This window comes from Prionailurus viverrinus, chromosome A2, assembly GCF_022837055.1.
Source record: "Prionailurus viverrinus isolate Anna chromosome A2, UM_Priviv_1.0, whole genome shotgun sequence".
Classification (NCBI taxonomy): Eukaryota; Metazoa; Chordata; class Mammalia; order Carnivora; family Felidae; genus Prionailurus; species Prionailurus viverrinus.
Genome location: NC_062562.1, coordinates 34684119 through 34705495, shown reverse-complemented (window position 1 = coordinate 34705495; position 21377 = coordinate 34684119). Strand labels below are relative to the sequence as shown.

Genomic DNA, 21377 nt, shown 5'->3' with positions numbered 1-21377 from the left:
GAATGACATGTGTGCATATGTGTGGAGGGAGTCTGTTGTGACTATGAATAAAGCTGCTGATTTAAAATCATACCTATTCTCGCCTTAGTTAAATCCACAAGAATCCAGTTTTTGACCTTTAAAAAACAATATCGTCTTGTTCACAGTCCCCTGTGAATTGCTTGTCTACTTAATAAAATTGTTGCCTGGCTCATAAAGTTGTGGCTGAAGTCCTGCCTCTTAGCCATTAACTTCAGGATCTGAGCACAGTCTTCTATTCATTACACTCTTACGTCTCTTAGCAGAAGGATGTAGAGTCTTGCTCAGAATTGGATTTGGATGGCCTCCGATCTTGATGAGTTTAAATTGGAAAACAAGATGTTAGATTAGTATAACGACTACGTGCAACAAAGTGTTCGGCCTCTGGAGTCAGCCTGCCTGACTTTGTGTCTTGGTTCCACTACTAAAGGCAAACTCTCTAAGCCTGTTAATTCAGTTGAATACCTGAATAATAATAATAATAATAATAATAACTACACGACATTGGTACCTGATTATGAGCATTAAAGGAAAAGTAGGGTACCTGGATCATAAACACTCACTATCATTATTGTCACCACCATCACCATCACCATCATCACCATCACCACCACCATTAATCATTACTATTATCATCAATCACCACCATTCCCACCACTATCAGCAACACCATCATCATTACCACCATCATCACCATCACCACCACAATCATGACTGTCAATCACCACCATTGCCATGACCATCATTACCACCATCATCACCATCACCACCACAATCATTATTGCTGTCAATCACCACCATTGCCATGACCATCATCATTACCACCATCATCACCATCACCACCACAATCATTACCACCATCAATCACCACCATCTCCATGACCATCATCATTACCACCATCATCACCATCACCACCACAATCATGACTGTCAATCACCACCATTGCCATGACCATCATTACCACCATCATCACCGTCACCACCACAATCATTACCACCATCAATCACCACCATCTCCATGACCATCATCATTACCACCATCATCACCATCACCACCACCATCAGCACCACAATCGTCATCACCACCACCATCACAACCACCATCATCAACACCATCACGAATCTACAATCACCATCCCCACCACTACCGGCAGCACCGCCATCATCACCACCATGAGCACTACCACTGTCAGCAGCAACAAAAATGTCAAAGTCCACACAAACCTATAAGCCCGATTCTTCAAGATCCACTTAATATCTCCTTATCTTCTTTCATTTCTCCCACGCCCATTTTAACCTGTGCTTATGTTTTCCATGTTACAAGTAAAAGCAATTTTAAGCCTAACAGGAAGTTAATCAAGAGCCATTGTGGCAGCTAGCTGTGGTCTTTAACAACCTAATTTCTATTTCTGCCTAATTTAGATAGCTTAACTCAAATGTTCTGCCCTCCGTCCCTTTTCTGACACTCATACACTATCAATGGCCTTCATATTTTCTGATTAATCCCTAAATGAGACTCATCGTCTTTTAAATATTTATCTGTAAAGACTTCTCCTCCCCTTTAGTTACCAAATGAGTCTACTCAGATCTACTCAGGATCTTCAGAAATATGACTGCTGAATTTTGCTTGGGGTCTGATATAGCAAAAATCAGTTAAGAAAGCTCATTCGTGAGTTTTCAGTTTATATTAACTGTTCTTGCAGTGAAACCCTGGTGTACACATTTTACATTTTCAGGGTAGGTAGTAATATCATTATTCTAAACCAATATCCAAAAATACTGAGTTCATCAGATTCTGCAGACTAAATCTCTAAAACTCCCATCTTCCTCTTTTTAGAAAGACAGAAATTATGAGCCTATTATATTGAAGAGTTCACACAAACTGCTCTTCTGTAATGAAACAGGAACATGACCACTCAGTGAAGAACATTCCACATTCTCAAGTCAGGCTGGCAGGATTGCTGGGTCATCATTGTTAGTGAACGAGGTGCATAGTCAAACGAACCCCCATCTAACATGATGTGCCTCACATTATAACCTCCCAAGGTACAAATATCATCCCATGATGTATTCTTGACTATGCCTTTGGCCTATAAACTCTGTATTTTGTCTATAAGCTCCCTCTTGCTCTGTATTTGGTCTATAAGCTCATCTTTATCTATTATTCCAGCCTGGGACAGGGCCCATAACAGAAAATCAATGGATATTTGCTGATATGTAAAGCATGTTTGTGCTTGGAAATATATAATTTTTGAAAACATAGACAGCCATCAAATTCACTATTTGTTTTCCTTCAGGATTACAGGGGAGAACTGAATGATCTCCAAGACGAAAGATGGAAGTAACCAAGCAAGACATGAGAGCCTTCCAAGGAAGATTCTGACAACCAGCTGCCAAGTTGCTGGTACAGCACTTAGTAAAGAAAATTGAGCAGTGCACAACTGATGTGCTCATTATCAAAGTCTAAGAGTCATATTTATTTGTTTGTTCACTGATTGAGTCATTCAACTAGCATTGGCTGAGTGCCTATAGTGTGCTAGGCACTGGGGGCTCAACAGTAAATAAAGGAAATGGAATTTACAGATTTGAACAATGGCACCGGCTTTGGCATTAGAGTTTTAGAGCAGCATATGTGTCTCAGTTTGGGTCCCAGAAATCAGAGCCTGAGACAAGGACTTATGTACAGGTAGTTTATTGTGAAAGTAATTCTGTGAGACAAGAACAAGGGAAGAAGGAGAGTGACACAATGAAAGAGCAAGTCAAATATAAGTGAGTGTTTTGAAAGTCTGTGTTGAAGGCAGTAGGGACTGCTGAGAATCCACTGGGGCCTCTGAGGAGCACACATGGCACTTTCTAGAATTGTCCACCAGGAAATTTGGAAGGCTGCAGTGTTTACCCACTAGTCAGCACTGTCTCCATTGGCTAAGGGTTGTTTGCAGGCTACCGTTATACACAGGCTGAGTGGGTTCCCTGGAAAAGACCTTGAAATGGGAAGCAGGAAGGCACTGAGCACCCCTGAGGCAGGTGCTGCCAGCATGAAGGGAATCTGAGCCCCTGAGGCACCGCCCGCCAGAGCTGTGGCTAAAATGAAGGGTAAATTGGGGAACCGCAACTTGAGACACCAAAACCCAGGGACTGTCATTCTTTAAGAAGCTTTAATGAGGGCCCGCTTCCAGGCCCTTTGCTAGGATACTGTCTGTGAGCTTGAAAAGACAAAGGGCTTCCACATCTCCAATTATACCCATCTTTAGGCAGGGACTGTATCTCTCCAGCACACTTAGAACATCTTTCAGCTCACAGCCACAGACCAAAGAAACTTTTCTGGTGATGAGATTCACTGTCCCTTTTTAAAGCATATTAAATGTTAATTTTCAAAACAACAAAAAATGGTAGTAGTAGTAATAATAATAATAATAATAATGGTGATAATGGCAAAAAATACACACGCGCGCGCACACACACACACACACACACACACAAAACACACAAAAAACAATAGGACAAATGACTCTTTCTATGTACCAGGCTCTCAGAGCTTTACATATATCATCTCTTTTATTCCTCCACTAATTCAATGACATAGGTACCATTATTATCATCCCCATTATGTAGATGAGGCAACAAAGGTTACAAGAAGTTAATAAGATATGCCAGTGAGATGCAAGGCAAAGACTGAAACCCACAGTCAGATTTGAGTCTGCACTCACTATAGCATTCTGTGTCTGGAAGCCTAATGGAGAACCTGAGCGTTGCCCGCTTGTTCCAATCATCTGCATTTTTTCACACCTATTTCTTGTATACAGTCAAGCGCTTTCAGATATCATGAGTCTCAATCGATGCCTGGTGGAGGCAGAAAGTTGTCCGTTTCTATTCTAGAACTGAAAAGAAATACAGAGCTCATCCACTATGACCCCAACCTCACCCCCCCCCCCCACCCTTTGTCCTTACCCCCTTACCCATATTTACAGATCCTCCAAGAGAGCAAAAGTTCCATGGGTAGGGATAGAGCAGGTTCCAAAACTCTTGTTTATTAGTAAAGGCTCTAGGAGCCCAGGCTCTGAACTCAGATTTCCTGAGTTTGAATCTGACTCACACAAGTTCTCCAAAGCATTGGTTTTCTTACCTACAATATGGGCATGATAATAGTGTCTTACGTGTTAGAGAGTATTTCCAAATTCTGTAGCCCAGTCTCTTAAACTTGGAAAGCATTGGCTATTATGCTTATTCCCTCCACTGTCATATACCCTTTATGAAAGGAGCTCATGCTCCTAACTTAGAGAGTTGGGGCTCCAATTAAAAGTTCATGATGTGGGGTACCCAAGTGGCTCAGTCGATTAAGCATCCAACTCTTGATTTCACCTCAGGCCATATTCTCACGGTTCATGAGGTCTTGACCCCACATCGGGCTCTATGCTGACAGTAAGGAGCCTGTTTTGGATTCTCTGTCACCTCCTCCCTCCGCCCCTCTTCCACTAGTGCTCGCTCTCTCTCTCTCTCACTCTCTCTCAAAATAAATAAATAAAATTAAAAAAAATTCATGATGCTATGAACATATCTTCCTCACAAATGCACATAGGTACCGAATGTTTCTGACGGTCTCAGGGACATCACAACCTACTAAGCATCCTTATGGGCCACACAGGGATATGTTGAGGGATTCCTAAAGTCTGTAGTGAATCAAACACACTTAAAAATAAGTTTCGTTCTTTATCAAAGTGTAAACGTTGTATCGATATTCTCATAGTACAGCTGGTTAATTAAGAAAGCAAAGGTAGTATCCGAACAAATAGCTACTCTATCATTAAACCTACAACCAAATATCAGGTGAGCAACTATACGGATTTAGAAATAATTCCCGTGGACACACTGCTATACCACTTGGTTGTTAAACCAGTCGCAGACCAAGCCACTATGCTAAATGAGAAGAGATGAACTCAGGCTGAATGAAATAAGTCCAATTACTTAATTGAAATTCTCAAGAACAGACCTCTGCCATTTCAGACAACTGAAGGAGTCTTACCAGACCTGGAGGTCCCACTGCCTACCTGACTATGCACCATGTTTTCTTGGGTATACAATAGGAAGAATTCTGTATTATCTTAGGAAGGGTTCCTCTAGGAGTTTTGTGCAAATTGTGCAAGAAGAAACGACTGCTTCCCATTTTTCCCTTTAGAGTCCTTCATCCATCTCTTCCTAATAGACAACATCCCCTTCAGGCACTCTGGGAAATATTTAAATGGAGTAGAGCCTTTGGCAAACCTTTAAAGGTACCAAAGGCAGCAGCCCCCTTTTTCTATGCTTCTTGTCAACTTTTTTCCCCAGTGAGTACCTCTTACCTTCTTAACTTTTCTGCACTTATAATGCATCTTAGCATCTAAGGAGGTGAACCTGAAAATGAGCATGATGGAGAGTTGCCAAGGGAGAAAAATAACACATTTTCCTATGGCAAGAGGAAATGCTTGCGTGAGAGCTATCTAGGGTGGGGAGGAAAGGAAGGAGGAGAAGAACGGAGGAAGGGAGGAGGAAGGAATCTACAGAAGTATTTTCAAAAATGAAGGTTATTTTCTTTACTGCTATTTTCAGTGGGTCAGCCCCCAGTACCCAGTGAGTCATGAAATTTCAATGAGTCATGAAAATACACACACACACACACACACACACACACACACACATATATATATATATAAATGCCATGAAGTAAGTTAAGGTGAATAAAAGCAACTGAAGTCTTAATATAAAAATAAATAAATTTCTCATTTATTTCAAGTTCTGCTTATGGAATTTTAAGCAACTTGCTTTTTCCAGGCTTTGCTTTTTACAATGAACACATAAAATATGCCAATGGCAAACTACTAGGTTTATCTTGACATTGGTTTTCATCAGAACATGGCCCTAAATTCATATTTAACTTATTTTCTCTCCTCATACAGGAGTAAGTGTTCCTGTCATGTGGATTGCTTAAGCTGCACATTATGTGTAGCTCCATATAATCCTTTTCATTCTATTATCGTCCCCTCATTTATGATTCCATTCCAACCTGCACTTCTCCTGGGACATATGCGATTATTTAATCTTTTATAACTTACACTGCATAGAAGACAGAACTCCCACTGGGCCACTGTATTTATAAATATGATGAAATCTATACATTATAGGGACAACTTCCCCCAGTTATTGGCGTCATTGCCTTGGCGGAGATGAAAGACCGGCTGTATAATTGAAAAGGAAATTCTCAAAATCATTAGGAAAGTTAGATCACATAGAAAGCCTTGGAACTAAATGATACAATGAGCAGTTGTATCAGAGACCCAGACAGAGCAGAACATCATGAAAATTTGACTCTGGAGTTAGATAAAATGAACTTTGAAACCCAGAGACGTGACTTATTAGAGATCTCAGCTTTCTTCTTTCTAAAATGGAGATAAAAAGAACACCTACTTCATGAGATAGATGTGACTATAAAGGGACTGTATACCTCAGGCTTAGCAGAGTGCTTGGCACACACATATGGAATACTCTAGAAACACTGGCTGCCATTATTATCAGATACAAAGGACTACAATATATTTGTAAACATCCTGCAATTAACCTTCCTCTATGCTTCCAAATGATGACCCCATACAAAATTGCTATCAAAAATCATACTTAAGCTTCTGGAGGGAAAGAAGGGTACTTCATTTTTAATTGATTATCATTTGTTGTTACAAATCACAGTGCATGTGTTTTAACTGATCTAGATGACAAAGGTATGATATTGAACAAAATAATAAATTATGTCCATTTATGTTAGTATTTTTATACTCAGTCATGAGCACTGCTTCATTGTGGGAGAATTGGAAAACACATGATGATTGAATTAGGAACACCACGGAGAACTTAGTATCCCAGCTGGTTCATTCACACCCCAGACACATACTGTTCTTATTCAATTACAGCCTGTACATTCAGTTCAATAGTGTTCTTCAAAAACCTTGTTAGTGAACTTCAAATTTCTTGGAACGCCAAAAATAAGCTTGATTATGTGAAAGATCCACTGACACAGAATAATGAGTACAAGAATTTTAAAAACAGAGGAAAATATTCATATTTTGTATTATTTAATAATGATTTAGCCAGAATATCCTGAGGAATCTATATATGTATATATGTATGTATATTGTGTATTATATATATAATATGATATTATTATTCACATTCTGTACCTATATTCAGGTATATTTTAAAATTCTACATCAAATCGTGTCCCATGAAAAACTAGGATGAAATGCATTATAAAGAGTATTTTTCAGCCCACGCTGAAACATTATTTATTAGCAAGGAAACTCAGTATTCTTTTCTTTATTAAGACTTGGGGAAATTTACACCCTGGATTGTCATCCCCATACTGCTGACTCAGTAATAGGAAAAAGCTGCGGCCAAAAAAATAAAGAAATGAATGAATGAATGAATAAATAAAAAAAGCTACTGGAAGAAAGAAGACACTATTGGCTCCATGCAGGATTTGAATTTGCAATTTAGCGCTCAATCTAAGCTAAAATCATATAAAGTTCTTAAATGACTTTTAGTTAACTTTTCAGGCATTTGACAATAAAAAATGGAGCCAGACCTTCATATTCCTAAAGGTGAGAGGGATTTGAGAAAAGTACTTTAACACTTTTAGTACTTCACATAATCCTTTTATTCTCTTAGGGGAACTGAGTCCTCTGGGGATATCTCTTATCACATGTTCTAGAATAACCACCCCCAAAGCCTCATGGAAAAACAAGTTTTTTCCATGTATTTTCATAAAAGAGTAGGCCTACAACAAATACCTACCACACAGAAACCTGAAGGTGGAGAGTGGTATCTTCAAAAGGCCCATTACCCAATAGTTATAAACCTCACCACAGGTAAGATGAGGCCGTATCATCTCTGTAACTCTCAGGACGGGAAACAGATCCAGACACAAATGTTAAGGCTGTGGAGGCAATGCGAAAACTGACTGGTGTAGTTTGCAAGCAAAGAGGGCCACTTGAGTATTCTCCACTCACTCTCCAGATTAAGGATACCATAGTTCTCTTAAAAGAAGAATGGAATGGGGGCGCCTGGGTGGCTCAGTCGGTTAAGCGTCCGACTTCAGCTCAGGTCACGATCTCGCAGTCCGTGAGTTCGAGCCCCGCTTCAGGCTCTGGGCTAATGGCTCAGAGCCTGGAGCCTGCTTCCGATTCTGTGTCTCCGTCTTTCTCTGTCCCTCCCCCACTCATGCTCTGTCTCTCTCCCTCTCTCAAAAATAAATAAACGTTAAAAAAAATGGTTTGGTAGTGGCATCAAATCAGACACATAGACTGATGGAATAGAATACAGAGCCTAGAAACAGTCTTGCATATATCGTCGAACGATTTTGGACAAGGGTACCAAGAGTTTGGAATGCACAAAGGACAGTCTTTACAACAAATAAGTGAATATCCATGGGCAAAAGAAGGCAGAAGGCAAAAGTTTAATCCTAACCATATAGTATATACAAAAATTAACTTAAAATGTATCAGAATAAACATACAAGCTAAAGATATAAAGCTCTTAGAAGAAAACATAAGGGAAAGTCTTCTTGACATTGTATTTGGCAATGATTTCTTGGATGGGATACCCAAAGCACAGGAAGCGAAAGTAAAAATAGACAAATCGGACCGTATAAAGTGTAAATTGTGCATCAAAGGACACAGTCAATAGAGTGAAAAGGCAACCAGCAGAATGGGAGAAAATGTTTACAAACTATACATCAGATAAGGGATTAATATCCAAAATACATAAAGAACTCCTACTCAATAACAGAAAAACAACTCAATTAAAAAATGGACAAGACAGTTGAACAGATATCATCTATTCAAGAGAAGGTGCACTAATGGCCAATGAGCACATGAAAAGATGCTCAGCACCACTCACTCTTCATTGGGGAAATGCAAATCAAACCCATAATGAGATACGACTTCACATCCATTGGAACAGTCACTATTTTGTTTAATTTTTAAACTTTTATTTTAGAGAGACAGAGAGAGTGTGCATGCAGGGGAGGCGCAGAGGGGGAGAGAGAATCTTAAGCAGGCTCCATGCTCAGTGCAGAGTCTGGATGGGGCGCTGGATCCCACGCCCCTGGGATCCATGACCTCAGCTGAAATCAAGAGTCAGATGCTCAACCAACTGAGCCACCCAGGAACCCCTGGTTACTCTTTTCTTTAAAAAGACAGAAAATAGGGGCGCCTGGGTGGCGCAGTCAGTTAAGCGTCCGACTTCAGCCAGGTCACGATCTCGCGGTCTGTGAGTTCGAGCCCTGCGTCGGGCTCTGGGCTGATGGCTCAGAGCCTGGAGCCTGCTTCCGATTCTGTGTCTCCCTCTCTCTCTGCCCCTCCCCCGTTCATGCTCTGTCTCTCTCTGTCCCAAAAAAAATAAACGTTGAAAAAAAAATTTTTTTTAAAAAGACAAAAAATAGTAGGAAAATTAGAACCTCTGTGCACTGTTGCTGGGAAGGCAAAGTGGTATAATCATTTGGAAAATGGTATGGCTGTTCTTTGAAAAATTAAAAACAGAATACCATATTATCCAGCAATTCCATTTCTGAGTATAATATCCCTAAAAGAACTGAAAGCCTGGTCTCAAAAGAGACAACTGTAAACACGTTCATATCAATGTTTTTCATAACAGCAAAAGGTGGAAGCAACCCAAGGATCCATTGACAGATGAATGTATAAACAAAACGTAGTATATACAGAAAATGGAATACCATTTAGCTCAAAAAGGAAGGAAAGTCTGACACCTGCTACAACATGAATGAACCTTGAAGACTTGATGCTAAGTCAAATAAGTCGGCAAAAAAGACATTGTCCGATTCTACTGATACAAAGTACCTAGAACAGTCCACTTCATAGAAACAGTAAGCAGATGATGGTTGAAAGGGGCTGGGGGAGAGAGAGAAATACTGAATTACTGTTGATGGCATGGAGTTTCAGTTTGGAAAAGATGAAAAAGTTCTGGAGATTGGTTGCACAACAGTGTGAACATAGTTACCTTGGCTGAATTGCACACTTAAAAATGGTTAGGATGGTACATTTTACACAATATGTATTTTACCACAATTTTAAAAAACTGGGGGAGCCGGGGTGGCTGCAGTAGTTAAGTGTCAAACTCTTGATTTCTGCTCCAGTCATGATCTCACAGTTTGTGGGATCAAGCCCCGCATCAGGCTCCATGCTGACAGCTCAGCGCCTGCTTGGGATTCTCTGTCTCCCTCTCTCTGTGCCCCTCCCCTACTCACGCTCTCTCTTTCTCTCAAATAAACTTAAAAGAAAAAAAACCAAAAACTGACGAGTCACTTAAGAAAAAATCAAAGTTAGTTCTGACTCTAGGAAATTTTCATTACGAAGTAATGAAAACTATTAAAACCGAACCCTTATATTAACCCGTCATTCTACTATATTTCCTGGCTATTTGTTATCAAGTTTTGTGTTTATAAAGTAATAGAATTATAAGGAACTATAAATATCAAGTAACCAAGCTTTTTCCAGTTTAAAAGAAAAAGCTGAGAAATACTGCTTGGAGATGGGTCCCACTTCACAAGTTTATACATAGCTAATGGGATTACAAACTTAGAGACCAGTCCTCTGTACATTCTGTTAACTATCTATTAAAAGCTAATGTACTTTTATCCCTGAATGCTGATAACCTACCATGGAATCCAACTGGGGGTTATAACAAATCATATTATCCACTCTGATATACCACATTCCATCCTTATTAACTTGGCTTTTCACTGAACTCATAATCTGATATATTATTGCCAGTTTTCTGAGAATGAGAGCTGGACCAAATCTCATATACGTAATTAATGTGCTCCTGAGAAGTTATGCTTAACTTGATTCTCATACTCCCAGACCTCACTGTACTTTAGCATAACCAAAACCCCAGACTGGCTGCAAGAGAAAATGAAGGGCACTTAATGCAGTGAGGAAAGGAAGTTTGCAAACACAGACCACAGTATAATAAAACAATTAATTAAAGGTAACATGCAAAAAGAAATGTCTTTGGGCAAAAGAGAAATGCTTAGAGACACTAATAAAATGATCATTTCATTCATTCAGTATTCAACAATTACGGAGAACCCACTATATTATAGTTATTGTTCTAGATCAGGGATCAGCCACGGTTTCTGTAAAGGAGCTGATAGTAAATATTTCAGGTTTTGCAGGCCAGACAGTCTCTGTCTCCAACCTTTCAACCCTGCCACTGTAGCATGAAGGCAGCTATGGATAATATGTAAGCCAACGGGCAATGCTGTGTTCCAATGACTTTATTTGTAAAAATAGGCAGGTGGGCTGGATTTGGCCCATAGCCATAGTTGCTAACTTCTGTTGTATATATTAGAAAATAATATGGAACTAAACCCAGTAATATTATTTTCACGAATACCTTCCAGTAAAGAGGCAAGGGGAAAGCATACATACATACATAATACATACATATTCAGATGCTATTAAGTGACATGACGTTATGCTCTTTAATGACAGAATGTTCCAACATCTTCTAAACTAAAGGTTTTAAGATCCGGCAATTCAACAGATTGGCAGAAAAATTTGCCAAAAATTCAGACTACAGGGCTTCATCTGGGAAAACTTTTAATTAAGTAGACCTACCACAGACCTCTAGGATACAGCTTGCAGAGCGTCCCTTTTAAGAAGTTCTTCAGGTGAGATCTCTGATTAAACAACTTTTGTTTCTGTATTATTGATAACAACTCAATTATTAATAACAATTAACAATTGTTAATTAGCAAATAACAGTTATTAATTGTTAATAACATTGAGAGAAAAGCAGAGGAATAAGCTGAATCAATGTTCAAAAAATAAATAGCTTTTTCAACACACAAAGGCCAACACATGTGCATTATTGTAAGTAGCAGAGCTAAATGGTATAGCCGTCCTTTTATGTAAGAAAGCTAATGCACATTTGCATTACGTGCATGATATGAATTCTATGTTCTTCTTTAAGACTTTTTCAAACTGACGTATTTTTGTCAGAGGATAATTGTACATATCAATACCACAGGGTAGTTTGTCCCCGAATTTCGTTTTTACCAGAAATATTTTATGGTAACAACAGGGCATGTGTTACATGAGTATTACAAGCAATTCCAAATCGTCCCCAGACACACTCAACGGGCTTTGAATCAGATAAATAAATCTTCTTGTCATAAAAAAATGAGACATGGGAACAGCTCATAGGAAAAAACTGATAAGGTACAGGCACTTCCTGATTTGCATCCGGCTGTGTTTTCTGCTGACACGTCCATAACACTGAGAGACGGGGACACACATCCAGCATGGCCGAAACTGCCCAGGGATCAGGGAGCAAAGCCTCGAAGAACTACCTCAGCTAATGTGGGTTGCTACTTAGAGCACGTAAAAAACCTCAACCTGGTCCGTCAGATGTCATCTCTCGCTAATTCGGGGGCTCAATATTTGGGCTCTGTGCCAAAATTGCTGTACCAGCATCTTACTTCAACATTTAAAGGACGACTCAGAGCCATCTGGTCAACCAGCCTTTTACTTTATAGACCAAGTAGTTGTGGTCATAGCAGGGGGAACGGCAACAGACTGCTTGGCTTTTCAGCAACATCGTCACACTGCTATTTTTTTGCCCACAATTGCTATTCTTGAACTCCCATGATGCCTCTCTGTATCTTTAACATTTTCATTATGAAGTATAACATGCTTACTGCAAATGCATAAAACATAATTGCAGTAATTAATAAATTACCATATAGCAAACCTTCATGTAATCTTCCCCCAGGCCAAGAAATAAAATTTTGCCAGCATTCCAGAAGGCTCCTGGCTGCCCCCTGGCACTTAAAATCTCCTCCCTCTCTGATAAATGTAACCATAATCCTGACTTTTATAGTCATGGCTTCCTTGCTTCTCTTTATACTTTTATCTCCAGTGAACTATAAATTATACTATAGTTTAGTTTTTGCCTATTTCAATGCTATAATTATATCCGTTATAAATTTCTGTGCCATATTCAACATATGTGATACATCCTGTTGCTGCTCTCGATTGTAGTTTTCTTTTTCATAAGTATATAATATTCCATTGTATGAATATATCGGTGTTTATCCATTTATAAATCGATGGATACTGGTTGTTTTCAGTTTAAGACTCTTATAAATAATGCTGCTATGAAAAGTCCTGGGTATGTCTCTTAGTATACAGATGCATGTGTTTCCTTTAAACATGTATCTAAAATGGAAATTGCTAATCCATAAGGTATTTGTATTTTCAGCTGTGTTAGCTGATTTCAATCTGTTTATCAAAGTGTTTGTGTCATTTTACATTCTTACGGGAATCCTATGAAAATTAAAGTTGCTTCATATCTTTATCAGAAACTTGGCATTGTTAACTTTTAATTCTAGCCGTTCTGGTAGGAGTCTCATTGTAGTTGTGTATTTCTCTAATGATTAACAAGATTGACCTTCTTCTCAGATGTTTATTGGTCACTTGTATATGCTTTTGTGCACAGTGCCTGCTTGTCTATTGTTTAACTGCATCAGTTAATTGTTGCTGAGTAACAAACTATTCCACACCTTAGTAATTTAAAACAAACTAAAAGAGGACATTTTCAGCATTTAATCATTAAATATAATATCTACTTGTGTTTTGGTGACTATATTAGATTATATACTCTTTTTGTTGTTTCCTAAGAGTTTTTTAAACTATGAAATAACATAGTTTTGTCACATCTTTGCATTAATTGAAATGACTTCCCTCTTTTATTCTGTTAATGTGTTATATCGGACTTAAAATCTATCAAAGTTAAGCAACTTTAAATTTCTGAATAACCTCTACATGGCATGATATATCAGTCTGCTAACATTGTTTAGGATATCTGCATCTACACTTACACGAGACTGCCCTATATTTTTCACTTTCTGTAACTCCCTTTTTGAGTTTTGACTAATTACGCATACCTTCTAAAATGAACTGGGATTGTGGCAACTTTTAATATTTTAAGATTAGTTGTTTAAGATTATGTTACTTCTCCCTTAAATGGTTGAACTGACAAGTCAACCTAAGCATCAGGTTTCTTTTTGGCAAAATTTATTTCTCTGCAGATAGAATTTCTTTCATTGCCATAGGACCATTCATACTTACTATGAACATTCTGTGTCAGTTTTAAGCAATTGCATTTCTATAGAATATTTTCCATTTTATTTACATTGTCACGTTTATTGGCACAAAGCTCATAAACTGTCCCTTAAATTTATAGCTGTAGGATATATGATTAGGTTCTGATTTTTATCCCTGATATTACTCCACCCTTTAAAAATTAAGTTCACTAGAGGCTTATTAATTTTATTAATCTTCTCAAAAACTAACTTTTGATTGCACAAATGTTCATTATTGTTGTTTTGTATTTTATTTTTTAATAAAATTTTTTATTCTTTTATGTTTTATTAATTTTTGATAGGCAGAGAGACAGAGCATGACCAGGGGAGGGGCAGAGAGAGAGGAAGACACAGAATCCGAAGCAGGCCCCAGGCTCGGAGCTGTCAGCACAGAGCCCGACATGGGCTCGAACTCACAAATCGCTGGATCATGACCTGGGCCAAAGTCAGACGCTTAACCGACTAAGCCACCTAGGCACCCCTGTTTTGTATTTTATTAATGTCTGTTCTTACCTTTATTATTTCTTTCTTCTACTTTCTTTGAATTCATTCTGTTCCTTCCCTCTCCTCCTTTTTCAACTTCTGAGAAGGACCTTCAGAGAAAGACTTTCCCTTCAGATACATGCATTGAAGACTAGTTTTTCCCTAAAAGCATGACTATAGCTGCATCTCACAACTTCTGATGCTAGTTTCATTGTCATTCTAATGAAAATATTTTCTAATTTCCATTATATTTTTTTCTATGAACTATGGACTATTTAGGAATGTATTGTATAATTTTCAAACAGTTGGGAGTTTCTAGTTACCTGTGTGTTCTCAATTTCTACAGTAATCAAACTCCAGTCAGAGGACATATACTCCGAAAGTTTAATTTTTTGAAACTAGTTGAGAATTACTTGATCTAAAATAATGTAAGTCTTAACAACTGCAATACATGTGCTGAAAAAATATGTTTCTTGCAGTTACTGGATATAGCATTAAATATATCCACTGACTTTTAAAATATTCTATATCTTTACTGATTTTTGATCTGCTTGTTATATTAATTACCGAGCAAGAAGTGTTAAAATTTTTTACTATTCACCAGAAGCCATTGGTCAATTATAAGCCTCAGGAAAAGTTGCAATAGAAAATATATAGCACCACTGAGGAAGAAATCTAGTCGAAAATAAATTGAACCAAAGTCAAATCAAGTCTCCAGAACTACCTACCAACTTGATGGGGAAAGAGGGATAGAAAAACAAGGTCAACAACATGATGAAGAAGCAATAAGTCAAATACAGAATACAGGCATGGTACAGGATGAACAATGCCATTTATTCACCAGAACAACAGCATGAAAAACAAACAAAAAGACAAGGATTATGAAAAAAATAAAACACATTTGAGACAAGTTTCTAATCACTCACTATGACTGTATAATTATTTCCGCTCACGATTGTAACCATTTTTCTTTGCATGTTTTGAGCCATGTTGCTAGGTGCACACATATTTAGAATTGTTCTATCTTCTTGGTGAACTGTGTGTTTTATGATGATGCCATGCCACCTTTTGTCCCTGGTAATTTTGCCTTATAGTTGCTCTATCTGATATTGATATGGCTACACCAGCTTTATTTGGTTAGCGTTTTATGGAGTTTCTTTGCCTATTTTAGTGAAATAGCCATCTGAAATATAATTAGCTTTTACTTGGGGCACTTAATGCAATTATTGATCTATTTCTGTTAATGTAATCTACTATCCTGTTACATGTCTTGCCCTATGTCTCCTCTTTACTCCCAGGATGGCACCCTTCAGGATTCGAGACCAAGCAAAAAGGATTTTTTAATGGACTCCACTCCTCAGGTGTTCTCAACTCCAGCTTTTTTTTCTCTCCTCAGTACTAGGAGCTGCTAGAAGCCCCGATCTGTCTGAGAACCTCCTCTTTTAAGATTGAAAGATGGCCATAATTTATCTACTGCATTCCACAATCAGTTTTACAGCAAGTACTGTATTCTATCTCCAAAACATATCTGTAACTCATAACTATTCTCAGCCTTCAATGCCACCAGCACCTCCTAACTGCATGACCTCAATTATCATCCTACCTTGTCTCCCTGCTTCCACCTTTGCTTCCTTTAGTCATTTCACTGAACAATGAAAACCAGTCACATAATTACATAAATCAGACTATGAGGCTCCCAGCTTAATCCGCCCATCGCTTTCCCACTGAACTTGAAGTGTGCTGTTTCCTGACATTCAAACTTCTTACCTTCTCACCTCTTCATGGTCTTTTCATGGTCTGGCCCCTGTGTTTCTCTCTAGACATACTAGAGTAATTTTTGATCTATGAATAATCCAAATTAGTCCCTTCCTTAGTTTCTTTGTGTATTTTGCTTTATCAGAAAACAAAAACAAAAACAAAACTGGTTCTTCCCCCTTGGTATATCTCATGGTTGGCTCCTCGTGGCCATTCAATTTGTCCTTGAATGTTCTCTCTTTCACAAAGTCCTTACCATCCTAGCTAAAGTTCTCCTCCTACAGTGACTCTTTTGTGCCTTACTCCATTAATTTTGTTCATAGCATTTACCACTCCCTGAAAGTTTCCTTTTTATTACATGCAACAAATTTCAGTCAAAGATAATGTGAAAAGGCCTCTTTTTTTTTTTTTATAGAGGAGACTGCTTGAATGTCATAATCGATGAGAAAAACTAAGTCAACAAAAAGAAATTACACATAAAAGCATGTGGCACAAGGCCGGCACATAGAAGACAGTTTTAAATACGTTTGCTGAAACCGAAAACACAAAGCTCTGGATATCACACATAAATCATTAATCCAGTCATGGTCTTATGAATTCATTCTTCATGCAGCCATCTGATTCTCTTTCCTTTTATCCTTCATTTCAAATCTCTCCTTTGATTATCACCCAGTTTCCTTCTCCAGAAAACAGCATTTTTTCAACTAAAAAAAAAATTGTTTCTGGTAACATATCCAAACAAGCAGTCTCCACTTAAGTGAGCAAATAATTGGGTACAAACGTGTACTGTAATAAGCGGGAAAATGAAAAACCTAAATATTCTTTAAGAGAGATTGGGCAAGTACATTATATTGTATCTTAAAGCCTAATTATATACTGCCCTGAGGTAGACCTGGAGGTATTTTCCTGGAAAAAGTTAATGATAAATTGTCCATTAAAAAATGTACAAGAAGATGTATACTATGGTAAAGCTTTCATTTTTAAAATACCTCTCTCTATGTACACCTATAGACAGAAGTTGTGTCTACAGAGTGAAATTGACATTGAGCAAAGACTGTTATTTTGTATTTCTAAATCCCTGCTATGTTCTAATATTTTACTTATGTATTATGTTTTTTTAAATAATAACAAAAGCCCAACAAGCCCACTCAGATTTTAAAAACCATACCCTATCATTTGTTGATCGTTGCATTTAGCTGTGTTTTTACATCTTTATCTAATCAGCAATGACATTATTCCCAAGGTGTCAAAAATTACTAATGCACTTGTAAAGCTTTAAGCCGTCTAGATTAATTTGCTCTCCTCGCTTCAAGTCTAGTGTGGCAAGTTCTGCCAGGAAACTCACCACTTAACCAAACAACACTGTGATAACCCCAGCCCAACAGGTAGGTATGGCAGCCAGCATAGAGAGAGCATATTGTAATCCTTAACTTTAGTGTATACAAAAGCCTCACATCAGACATTTTCCCCACTACTTTATCTTGGCTTTATTACATTGGACATTCCAGAAAGCAAAGTTACCTAATTTGAACATATTTTGGCCTATTTTTTTTTGGTCTAGGACCTATTGATGCATTAAAAAAAACACATTACTTATTACAGGTCAGCTCAATTGGAAATCACTAAAAAATAGCTCTCATAGCCCTTGTCTGAGCAAGTTGACATTTTATAATATAAAATAAACACTTTATTATCATCATTATCTTTTGATTCTAGAGAGAGAGCAAGAGCACATGAGTAGGTAAGAGGGGCAGAGGGGGAGAGACAGGGAATCTTAAACAGGCTCCACACTCTTAAACAGGATCGATGTGGGACTCGATCCATGACCACGAAATCATGACCTGAGCCAAAATCAAGAGTCGCACACCCAGGTGCCCCTAAAATAAACACTTAAAAGGACAGAAATAATAAGCGATTATACACTATTTCACACATTTGTCCTAAAGAGTTATACAATAATTATCTTTTAAAGATTATTTTATTTTCAATAACTCCAAAACCTTGAAAACCTTGCTCAGAAATGTGGGAACATAATATGACTAGAAGAGAATCCTACCAGCTTGTTAAACTCTGTATTTCTCCACCCATACATTTTAGCATTGAATCATCAAAGTTAGGCATGAATAGGTAATTTCATTCTTAATAAGCGTTTAACAGAATTAGTACCCCGATGACTAGGGCAGAATCATCCAAAGGCCACTGTAAAATCAATAAAAACACAAGAAAGAAATGGGAATAGACATTAAAGTATGTACTAAAAGACTTTAGCCCTTTAAATTTGGATTTAAAACTAGACTTTGTTATTCGATGCTATTGTCTGAGTATCAGAAATCATATGAAATCAAGCCACTCCTAGGAACTTGATCAAGAATGAAAATTTCAAGCTTTTTAGTCTCATATAAGATATGACATGTCCCTGAAAACTCACATAATGGATTAACTGTAATTATAGCCTGTCTGGTAATTCAGAAGTAAGTTTCATGCTCAAAAAATTGGGGCAATGTGAAGCTTTATTGGAATAAAGTATTTTGGATTAGGGTCCCAAGGGAAATACTTAGCTTAATTCATATTTGTAATTCTATTTTTTAAATTTTTAATGTTTATTTTTGAGAGACAGCAAAAGAGCAAGGCAGGGGGAGAGAGAGAGGGAGACAGAATTCGAAGCGGACTGCATGCTGTTAGCACAAAGCCCGACCGACATGGGGCTTGAACCCACAAACCGGGGAATGGTGAGGTCGTGACCTACGCCCAAGTCAGATGCTCAACTGACTGAGCCACCCAGGTGCCTTGTAGTTTTATTTTTAAATGACGGAGAGACAGAGACAGAGAGAGAAACCCTCATCAACCACTCAAAGTCTCTTGTATGTTACATTCTATTCATTGTGGTTTTTAGTTTCCCTAATGACTACTAAGGAAGACCTTCTCTTGTGCTTATTTACCTTTGTGTCTCTTCATTGAAGTATCTGTTCAAGTCATTTGCCCATTTTGTTTTCTTATTATTGCAATTTGAGACTTCTCTTCCCTGCTCTGGCTACAAGCCCTTTATCAGGTAATTGCTTGTAAATATTTTCCCCCCAGCAAATTGTCTTTTCATTCCCTGACCACAGTCTTTTAAAAAAGCAAAACCTTTAAAAACTTTTTATACAGTCCAATTTGTCATGTTTTTGTTTTGTTTGTGTTTTTCTCATCCTATCTAAGATATCTTTGCCTAACCCCAGTTATAAATATTTGTTCTTGTAATGTCTTCTAAAACTCAGAGGTCCAATACAATAGCCAACATCCACATGCGGCTATTTATTTTTTTTTAATGTTTCTTTACTATTGAGAGACAGAGAGACACAGAGCGTGAGCATGGGAGGGGTACAGAGAGGGGGAGACACAGAATCTGAAGCAGGCTCCAGGCTCTGAGCTGTCAGCACAGAGCCCGACGCGGGGCTTGAACTCACCAACCATGAGATTATGACCTGAGCCGAAGCCGGACGCTCAACCGACTGAGCCACCCAGGCACCCCTTACATTTCTTTTTTTAGTGTTTACTTATTTTAGAGAGAGAGAGACAGAGCGTGAGTGGGGGAGGGGCAGAGAGAGAGGGAGACACAGAATGTGAAGCAGGCTCCAGGCTCTGAGCTGTCAGCAGAGAGCCCAACGCGGGCTCGAACTCAGGAACTGCAAGATCATGACCTGAGCCGAAGTCAGATGCTTAACCGACTGAGCTACCCAGGCGACCCTTAGAAGCACTTTCTTACAAGTTTACAGTTGTATGTTTTACATTTAGTCTCTGTATATTTCAAGTCAATTTTTGTAGATGGTGTGAGGTACAAGTAGAGTTTTTGGTTTTGCCCATGAATTTCAAATTGTTCAAGTGATATTTAAAAAAAATCTGGTTTCATTTTTATTACTTTGTAAATTTTGTACGTGAAAGTTAATCACAAAGGCTTCCCTTTGGCATTTTTTTTAACTTCTTGCAAAAAAAGGTATACCTGGGGATAAAATATTACATGCCTAAAACTAGTTGAGTAAGGCCCACCAAATTCACCAGGTCACATTTGCATTCCCTACTGCCCTTGGTCTCCCGAATCAGCACCTGTTTCTGACATCGTGTCCAGTAGGCCTTAGGGGAATTAGCCCTGGTTTATATAGAAAGGCAGCTCAAATGAAAGGGCAATTCTGCCTCTTGCAAAGAAACTACCAAATAATCTGATCAAGGTAGGAAAACCTCACTTTGGCCCCTTATGTACAAGAGATGGGCCTCTGCAAATGGACCTTTATTAGTGGGAACAGGTGTGAGGAGATTTGTTTGTTTACTTTCAATAAGTTTACATTTGAATTCTGCTTTAGAAGAAAAAGTAAATACTTGATTATGGGTTTCTTTAACAGGCTGAACATTTCAGAGTCCCAACATTGTTTTGACATAGCTGTGCTTTTTGTCCATTTGGAAAGTCTCCAATATTAGGTAACTTTGAAGTATTACTGAATTGTGTATATCAACCAACAATTCAGTCTGTACAAACTGTTCAGAGCAGGAGTCCTCAAACATTTTCTATAAAGGACCAGAGAGTAAATATTTTACTCTTTCGGTGTCATATGATCTGTATCACCAGCACTCAACTGTGCTGTTACAGCACAAAAGCAGTCACAGATAATATGTAAACAAATGAGCTTGAGTGTCTTCCAATAAAACTTTATTTATAAAAACAGCTTCTGGGGGAGCCTAGGTGGCTCGGTCAGTTGAGCGTCTGACTTCGGCTCAGGTCACGATCTCACAGTCCGTGGGTTCGAGCCCCACATCAGGCTCTGTGCTGCCAGCTGAGAGCCTGGAGCCTGCTTCGAATTCTGTGTCTCCCTCTCTGTCTCTGCCCCCTCCCCTGCTCATGCTCTGTCTCTGTCTCAAAAATAAATAAAAACATTAAAAAAATTAAAAAAAAAAACAGCTT

The 21377-nt window shown here is 38.3% G+C and overlaps 1 protein-coding gene across 1 annotated transcript in view; it reads right to left on the bottom strand.

Moving 5' to 3' along the window:
- The window catches only part of TAFA1 (TAFA chemokine like family member 1), a 511847-nt gene that overhangs the window by 405545 nt on the left and 84925 nt on the right, over nucleotides 1-21377 (bottom strand). The gene's annotated exons all lie outside the window — the stretch shown is intronic.